The 9,754-nt window shown below is 43.3% G+C and overlaps 1 long non-coding RNA gene across 5 annotated transcripts; it reads right to left on the bottom strand.

Moving 5' to 3' along the window:
* Nucleotides 1-438: 438 nt before the first annotated feature.
* LOC129059883 (uncharacterized) lies at nt 439-9,746 on the bottom strand. Of its 5 annotated transcripts, none has more exons than XR_008526019.2 (6): nt 9,480-9,746; nt 7,711-7,898; nt 7,015-7,100; nt 6,388-6,458; nt 5,162-5,343; nt 439-1,117 (listed from the first exon to the last, which is right to left on the bottom strand). It is a non-coding gene; the product is annotated as an uncharacterized LOC129059883 (long non-coding RNA). The 5 variants fall into 5 exon arrangements; XR_008526022.2 differs by having other exon boundaries at nt 9,511-9,723; XR_008526017.2 differs by having other exon boundaries at nt 439-5,366; nt 7,711-9,723.
* Nucleotides 9,747-9,754: the final 8 nt, after the last annotated feature.

Below are 9,754 nucleotides of genomic sequence, written 5' to 3'. Positions count from 1 at the left end.
TCAGGAGTGGAAGGCAATGGCCCACTGGCCTTTTTCTCCCCCACGTCACAGTCCCCATTTGCTGGAGCCCTTGAGGGGGCCACCGAAACTGAGGCTCTCATTCAGCCTCCTAAAGTGTTGCACTACTGAATCCTCCTTTCTGTTTACACCAGCAGTGAATAGAGTAATGAAAAGAACATATTATATGCAATGGCTTGATGCTTAGTGTGGCAATCAAAAGCTTGCCTGGGCAGATGTAGGCAGGGGCTAGAAAATAGTCATGGAGTTGTCACCAGGTCACTGTCTCTCTCCTTCCCCTTCCAGGTCTCTACTGTCCCCTGCAGCCACCACAAGGGCTAAGCTGTTGAATGAGCCCCTTGGTTTTTCCTTATAAATGCAATGACTTATTTGTAATTCTTAGTCTAATCCCAGGCTAAGAAACAAAACAAAAGCTTGTGATCTGACCCATTCCTTTGCCGCCTTCCTTCTCTTTCAGGCACCTGGACGTATTTAGTTTTCTGCCCTGTGCCTTGCCCAGGGGAGGGAGAAGTTTCTAGCAAATATGGCTTTCTGTCTGCTGCCTGGTGCTTTTATAGTACTTCATCTGCTTTTTATTGTTGTTGTTGTGTTTTTTAACCAAAACGGCATTTGTTTGGCTGTCATTGTCGAGTATATATTTATTGTGTTTTACAAACATGAGTATATGTATATGTGTATGTATAAAACCAAACTTATATCTATAAGAAGTCAAGGCATGTATACTAGATATTTTAAAGAGTTATTTATCAAGGGAAAAAGATGTGTGTTATAAAGTAAACAGAGTCTATATTTTCTATATAATGTAGATAGTCAAACATAGCTTATAAATTATAGGAGGTTTTGGTTTTCTTTTTTATTATTAAAGGAAAAAAAGAAGAAAAAAAAAAGACAATGAATGCAACTGTTCTTAGTGTTTTTAAGGCCAAACTACTGTGGAAGCTGGGAGGCGGCCCTCCCTGCGGGCCTCCAGCAGCCCTGTGTCTGCCGCTAGGAGCTCCAGAGCTGATGCCCGTTGTGACCTCTGCAATGCTCGATGCTCAGAGCCAGCGGTCAGCATCACTCAGCCAGCTGGCCTGTGCCGCTCCGACGTGGCTTCCAGCTGTTCTCCGCAATTTGCATTGGTGGGATAAAGGAATGAAAAGGATAAATAAAGATTTAAAAGAAAATACAATTCCAGCTCTTTGCCTGTTTTTTACACCCAGCTGCTTTCAATATAGGCACCTGATCAGTTTGTGGGATCTGAAGCATGAATGGGTGCATCCAAGGTAGAGGGGTGTGGGTGCCTGTGGTGTTTGTGCGTGTGCTGGGGGAGGCTGTTCATGAGTCAGCATCCATGAAGCTGAACAATGGAAATCAACAGACCTACAATTTTGATTGAAAACCAACGCATGTGAGAACTGGAGGCATTTCAAAGCCATCTGGTTCAAACCCTCATTTTGGAAATGTGAAAATGAAAGGCAAGTAACCTACCTATGGCCTCTGGGTATATGTTTGTGTGTCCAAAGCTAGTGTAGACAACAAGAGGATGAGAACATAGCTCTTAGATTGGGGGAGCAAATTTTAGAATTCTCTAGTATTTTAACACTGTAACCTAATACTTCACACCAAGCACTGAAAAACAATTTTTTTTTTTTTGATACAGGATCTTACTCTGTCACCCAGGCTGGAGTGCAGTGGCATGATCACAGCTCACTGCACCCTCCACCTCCTGTGGCTCAAGCGATCCTACCACTTTAGGCTCTTCGGTTGCTGGGACTACAGGCACATGCCACCACGCCCAGCTAATTTTTTTTTTCTGTATTTTGTAGAGATGGGGTTTCATCATGTTGCCCAGGCTGGTCTCGAACTCCTGGACTCAAGCGATCTGCCTGCCTCAGCCTCCCAAAGTGCTGGGATTGCAGGCATGAGCCACTGCGCCCAGCACTGACCATATTTAAAAGAGCATCTTTGCTTACTTCCTTCTTAGCGGTGTTTAAGGGCAACATCTCAGATTGAGCTCAGCCTAATTTCAAATTTGCATGACACAGAGTGTTTTATGGAGGGGCTGGCCTTTCCTTTCTATCTTTTGCTGAGTCTTAGAGAATGCTCATGAATGTTCCTTCTGGTCTATGGTTTCCCCTTCACTTAAAAATAAGAATTAATACTACAAAATCTGAAATCTCATTCACTCCTTCATGAGCAGGTCCTGATATAAATACGTCCAGAATTCAGTCCATCTATTAGATAAAATTGTAGCAACCCCTGTATCCACATAGATTATTATCTTGAACATATGACATTCTCATACCACATGATTCTGCAGTAAATCTAACAGCAGTTCTAAATAAGGCCAAAAAGGAGAGTGCTTTGTCAAAACTAAAAGCACCATCCACCCAAATGTGAAGTGTCATCACGATGGCATCCATTCCCCTAAGTTTCTTTCAGCAATGTGACCTGAGAACCAACCCTCGATGAAAACTCGAATCTCCTAACCAGTTATATAAAATTTAAATCTAGGAGCTAGTTCTTCTTTCATGGGTTTTGGATTCTCTTTGTGATGTTGGTTTGTCTCAATTTAGTCCCATTTCTTGCTTTGTAAACCTGGGATTATATGCCTCCTAGTAAACCACATGATATGATCAGTGCTGCTTTCATAGTCTCTGAACTGTTGCTTAAAAAGAACAGATATAATTGCATGGTAAGTCATTCAGGTTGCTCTTTACTGGTGAAATGAACAGAAACCTGGGTGTCCTCTGATGTCTGTCTGCACACCCCACCTCCCAGATTCACAGAACCATTTTCCGGTTTCACTTCCTGCTTCTTTTATCTTGTGCATTTTTAGCACCTGTTGTGACAAGTCTGGGTGACTCGATCTAAAAAATGAAATGACTGTTACAATTACTGTAAGAATGAATTACAGATACATGATGTATGCAGAACTCTGTATAGAAATGAAAACAAAAATAACTTCACCTCACTCTAAGTCATAGGCTGCCATGTTATTGACCCTTATTTACCTAACTTTTGCTTAAGCAGGAAAGATCCCTCTACCTAGATATCCCCTAGGCTTGGCGCCCTCACTCCCCCACCCCAGCCCTTATGCATTTGGCAGTAGCAATGGCCCCTGCAGGGAATGTTGTCCAAGAAGTCTAGATGACAGAGATGAAGAAGGCACATCACTTCACAGAGTTTATGCCAAGTCACCGCAAGAAGCGCAGTGTTACAATTTACTTAAGCCAAGACTGCTACAAAAAGCTGATGCAAATGGAAACTATTCAAAATCCTTTGCCTTGTGCATTCAAGGTGAGGCTCCCTTTTGAATCCTATCTCTGAGTCTACATCTGCTGGGTAAACTCCTGAATGATGACTTGAGCTGTGACAGCTTTTGTAGCATTGCTGTGGTCCAACCACAACTCTGTAAGATAAACTACCTAAGCTGGTTGTTGGACTTCCTCTAAAATGTCATTCTAATTATAGAACCACCTTTCTCTCCTGATTTTATACAGATTCTAATCACCTTAACTGCTTCTCTTCAGCCATGACTGAAAGTGAAAGATTAAGTCACTTTTAGAAGCCTTCTTGGGCAATTATAGATTAATTCATTTCTCGCTCATTGAAGGGACTCAATCCTAGAACAACAGTCTGGAATACATGTGTATGTATGCCCCTTTGTCTCTGACCTACTCATCACTGGCCATCAATGCCCTGGGAAGGAGGGACCCTAGGAAGGCCTGAGGGGCTGCAGCTGATGTGCAGATCATGTGCACAGAACCCACAGGTTCAGGCTCAGTGTTGAACTTCCCCATGTCACTAACTCCCTTGTAGGAAGAACGAAAGGGTCTAAATCAGATTTAAGTCAGACATAGGCTGTTTGAGGCACCTGTGGGAAGGGCAAATCACTCCAGACTCCTCAGAAGCAAAGGCCAAGCAGGCCTGAGAGCTAGTGAAACTCCAGGGAGAGGAGCAAGACCAGAATCTGCGCTTTCTCAGCTTCCCAAAGCTGCCTGTCTCGGAGCTAACAGATGAGGCTGACTCTTCAGAGTTCTAGGCCAAGGGATCCGGACTTGACAGTCAAGTTTCCGCCACGAAGCAAAAGACAGAGCTAGCCTGGAAAGAGCAGCTCTGTATCACTCCGGCTGTGAAGTGCTAAAACTCGACATCTCCCTGAGGAAACAGGAGAGAGGAAAGGATGGGGAGAAAAAAAAAGAGAGGAAGGAGCTGGCATTAATGGACCAGCAAGGGAAGGAGAGGGGAGCAGGAAAAGCGGTAGTTCACGTAGGGTAAATTAGATGAAGGGGAACAAACAGACGAAAGGTCAGACGGCTCTGCACTTAAAATAAGAAAGGTTGTGAAGATAAGTAAATGTTGCCTGAGATAGCTGAAGTATGGTTCCTTTTTGGCTGACAAGCCTTAATCTGCACTCTGGAAACAGCTTGTATGAGGAGGAGGACGGCAGACAAGGAGGAATGAGGGAAGAATTCTTACAGGAACCATCTGGCTGAGTCACTTTTAGGGCTGTTCAAAGCTATCAAACTGTTGACATTTCCTGGAAATTCTTTAATGCCAACAACTGTGTTAAATGAGCAACATCCCTAAGACCCCGAGTACACCTTGGATCCCCTCCTCCTTTCTTGTTGCTTTTGCGATTTGCAAATCCCCCAAACCTGAAGTCTTCAAGGATTCAGCATCTGCCATTTCACCATGTGTTAGTCCCCTCCCTGGGCCCCTTCAAACACACTCTCCACTCAGAAATCTACCATTTAGCCTTTATTTATTTATTTATTTATTTTTTGATGCACACACAAAGCTTCTCACTCCTCCTCATCCTTCAAAGAATCCACCCACTAGGCTGTCACTTCAATCTACTGTCTCCTCCTGCAGCATAGAATTTCTGAAGAAAGTCTCTAGGTGAACCAGCCTGGCCAGCAGAAGTGGATGCTCACCCGCTCCATCTAGCCCCCGGCCTCTGCTCTCCTGGATTCCCTGGCTCAGTCCTCAGATCAGTTCTGGATCTTCTCTCCTTAGGTTTCCTGTACATCCGGATTTCTCCCTTACTTGCTTACAACAACCTCTTGCTTTCATTCATGCATTCATTCACTCTGAGGCCATCTGAGGAAAGCTTCTTTACCTGTTTTCCTAATGACCTAATATATGCTGTACCCACCTACTTCCTCTTCCTTGCATGGGGAAACCAAGTCAGAGGGAAAGATACATCTTTCCCTTCTAATGCTGGATCTCATTCCTTCCAAGCCTGCTCTCATTCTCCACCTCCAATCTCTCTGTGTCCGTTCTTCTCTTCCTTCCATCCGTCAGTTATGCCAGTGGCTCCCAGCCTGGAATATGAATCTGGGGGCAGGGGTGTCTCTGAACTTAGGTGGGGAAAAAAAACGCATCTTTATTTTCACTAACTGTAAGTGAAATTCAGTATTTTCTTTAATTATGACAACAAATCACAATTGTGTAAGCAACATCTGTGACTTTATCACCAATAGAAATCACATCTATTTTCATCTTTTTTTTTTTTAGAGATGAGGGTCTTGCTCTGTAGGAGTGCAGTGATGCAAACACAGCTCACTGCAGCCTCAAACTCCTGCTCTCAAGCAACTCTCTTGCTTCAGCCTCTTGAGTAGCTGGGACTACCAATGTGGACCCATGCCTAGCTAATGTTTTTAAAAATGTTTTGTAGAGATGAGGTCTTACCATCTTGCCCAGGCTTCACATCTATTTTCAGATCTCATTATTGGTTTTGCGATATCTTGAAGTGGCATTTATACTCATTACTTCTCTGAGATTATGGAAACCAGTAGACCACAACCAGCTTTTGTTATTTAATACTTCAGTGAAAGGCTTATACATTGTTTTATTGATAATCTTTTTAAATTTGGAGAACTATATATCAATATAATTTATTATTTTGTAATTATATGCATACTATTTTGCACACTTAAAAACTTTACTGGAGACCAAGACAGGAGGATCCCTTGAGGCCAAGAGATTGAGATCAGCCTGGACAACATAGCCAGATCCCATCTCTATAAAAAACATTTAAAAATTAGCCAAACATGGTAGTGTGTGCCTATAGTCCCAGCTACTCAGAAGGTGGAGGTGGGAGGATTGCTCGAGCCCAGGAGTTTGAGGTTACAGCAAACTATGATTGTGCCACTGCAGTCCAGCCTGGGTGAAAAAGCAAGACCCTGTCTCAAAAATAATAGTAATAAAAATAATTTCTTTAAAAAAAACCTTATTAGGCAGGGAGGGGGGCCATTATTCCCAAAATTGGTCATTAGCTTCACCAGACTGCCAAAGATACATTTCTTAGTCTGTTTTGTGTTACTGTGACTGAATACCTGAGGCTGGGTAATTTATAAAGAACAGAGATTCATTTCTTACAGTTCTGGAGGCTGGGAAGTCCAACAGCATGGCACTGGCATCTGGTAAGAGTCTTCTTGCTGTGGCATAACCTGGCAAAGGTCATTACACCATGAGAGGGTGTATTAGTCAGGGTTCTTTAGAGGGACAGAAGCAATGGAATATGTGTGTGTGTGTGTGTGTGTGTGTATATATGTATGTGTGTATATATACACACATACATATATATATCTAAAGGGGAGTTTATTAAGTATTAAGTTTTTATAAGTTTATATATGGCCGGGTGTGGTGGCTCACGCCTGTAATCCCAGCACTTTGGGAGGCCAAGGCGGGTGGATCACGAGGTCAGGAGATCAAGACCATCCTGGCTAACACGGTGAAACTCCATCTCTACTAAAAAAAAATACAAAAAATTAGCCAGGCATGGTGGCGGGCACCTGTAGTCCCAGCTACTCGGGAGGCTGAGGCAGGAGAATGGCGTGAACCCGGGAGGCGGAGCTTGCAGTGAGCCGAGATCGCACTACTGCACTCCAGCCTGGGTGACAGAGTGAGACTCCGTCTCAAAAAAAAAAAGTTTATATATGTGTATATACATACACACACACACACACACATATATAAAGGGGAGTTTATTAAGTATTAACTCACACAATCACAAGGTCCCACAATAGTCTGTCTGCAGGCTGAGGAGCAAGGAGAGCGAGTCTGAGTTCCAAAACTGAAGAACTTGGAGTCTAATGTTCGAAGGCAGGAGGCATCCAGCATAGGAGAAAGATGTAGGCTGGGAGGTTAAGCTAGTTTCTCTTTTCACATTTTTCAGCCTTCTGATTAGATTGTGCCTACCCAGATTAAGGGTGGGTCTGCTTTTCCCAGCCCACTGACTGAAATGTTAATCTCTTTGGGCAACACCCTCACAGACACACCGAGGATCAATACTTTGTATCCTTCAATCCAATCAAGTTGACAGAATTAACCATCACAAAGGGCAAGAGCATTTGTGTCAGTTCAGGGCTCTCTTCTTTGTCTTATAAAGCCACCAGTCCCGACATAAGGAGCCCACCCTGATGAACTTCTCTAATCCCAATTACTGTCCAAAGACCCCAACTCCAATCAAAATATGAATTTGGGGATTAAGTTTTTAACACATGAAATTTGGAGGACACATTCAAATCATAGCAGTAAACATGGCACACAAAAAGTTAAGAACCCCTGCGTACAGTAGAAATTGCCTTGTCTTGATCCTTACTCCCAACTATAAAATTTTTCCCATTCTTATTGAATACGATTTGAATAACGATGTAATTCGTTTAAAATAGATACTCTGATACCTCTGGGTATCCAAACCTTTGTCTGGAAGATCTTGTTCCAAAGAGGTGTTTCTAAACATAGCAGTGTGTCAGAATCAAAAAGGCATCCCAACATGAGCAGGTCCTGAGGCACTGCACCATACGATCTGCATCGATCTCAGGGAGAATAGATGGCTGGAAAACTTTTAAATGCAAACACCACAGGCACCTGTTAAAATGCCTAAACTGTACAAAAAAAAAAAGTATACAATGAAAGTTAAAATCCCTTCCATTCCAGAGCTTCATTCCCATTTCTAGAGGTTATCACCATCGACAATTTGTGTTCTCCTCCTAGTCATCTGAGTGCATACACACCCATTATATGTACTATACACACTGTTCTGTGGCTTGCTGTTTTTTTAAATAATAATGATTTTTTTTAAATCTTTTTTTTTTAAAAATAAGGATTTTTAACATCTCACCACATCAGCACAGAACAATCTCATTCTTTTTCAATGGCTTTACTGAATGAAATCTGCATTAAAAAATTATAATTTAAAATATGTATGGGGCTGGGCGTGGTGGCTCACACTTGTAATCCCAGCACTTTGGGAGGCCAAGGAGTGCAGTCACATGAGGCCAGGAGTTCAAGACCAGCCTGGTCAACATGGTGAAACCCCATCTCTACTAAAATTACAAAAATTAAAAATCAGCCGGGTATGGTGGCACACAGCTATAATCCTAGCTAGTCGGGTGGCTGAGGCATGAGAATCGCTTGAACCCAAGAGATGGAGGTTGCAGAGAGCCAGATCACACCACTGCACTCCAGCCTGGGTGACAGAACAAGACCTATCTCAAAAAAAAAAAAAAAAAAAAAAAAAATCTGAGGTTCTGGTGATGGACAGTAGTCACGGTTGCACAATCATGTGAATGTACCAAATGCTGCTGAAATGTACACTTAAAAACGGTTAAAATGGGCCACCTGCAGTGGCTCACATCTGTAATCCCTGCACTTTGGGAGGCTGAGGTGGGTGGATCACTTGGGCCCAGGAGTTCAAGACCAGCCCAGGAAACATGGTGAAACCCCATCTCTACTAAAAATATGAAAATTAGCCAGGCATGGTGGTGTGCACTTGTAGGCCCAGCTGCTTGGGAAGCTGAGGTGGGAAGATCGCTTGAGCCTGGGGAATGGAGGTTGAAGTGAGCAGAGATTGCACCACTGTACTCCAGCCTGGGCAACAGAGAGAGACCCTATCTCCAAAAATATATAAATAAATAAAATGGTTAAATGGTAAATGTTATGTTACATACATTTTACCACAACTAAAAAAACAAAAACAAAAACAAAAAAAAACTTTTGAAGCCCCCCAGGTAATTGAGCTGCTTTGCTCCTCCTGCCCCTGGTTCCGTCACCAGCCTGACATTTTGGAGACGCCTACTCTCATTTTGCCTCTTTTGCCACCATTCTGAGTCCACTCATTCTAGAGAAATTAAAAGCAAAAAGACAAGTTGTATTTCTTCATGGAAACAATTCCCTCCTCTCCACGGGCGGCTGCTAACACGGAGCTGTAGTGGTATGAAAGGGCTCCTTCCTAAGCCTGTCAGGAGTCGGCAGACGGCTGTTATGCTGTTGGTGCCACCGACAGCCCCAGTACTCCGGGAGGACAGAATCCCTTTCAGCTATGGAATGCCTTTCATCCTCCGTGTTGAAAAGCTCTGTAGAAATCAGGCCAGGGCTTGTGAAGCGATTCAAGCCCAGGCCTAAACAGCCCAAAGAGTCTGCTGTGGCAGGAGTCTGCTGTGGCAGAAGTCTGCATGGAAACCTACCCTCCCCGTCCCTGCTAAAGCCTCCTTGTACTTTCTTTCATTTGCATTTTCACATCCTTGACCCAGCTACAGGGCTCAGAAAAAGCCTTTTCACACGTGATATGTTCAGATAAGTTAAATCCCCTGAAATTCTGCGTGACGTGGTGTATCTGTGCCGTTTAGCGTCGTTCCATTGATCCACAGACTTGGGAGCAGTTCAGATCTGAGGGAACAAAAGCTGGTCCAAAGACATCGTTGTCAAATCTTCAACCCACAGACAGGCTCTCCCAGCACCT

The sequence above is a fragment of the Pongo abelii genome, chromosome 5, assembly GCF_028885655.2.
Source record: "Pongo abelii isolate AG06213 chromosome 5, NHGRI_mPonAbe1-v2.0_pri, whole genome shotgun sequence".
NCBI lineage: Eukaryota > Metazoa > Chordata > Mammalia > Primates > Hominidae > Pongo > Pongo abelii.
This window is presented reverse-complemented; position numbering and strand designations above follow the sequence as displayed.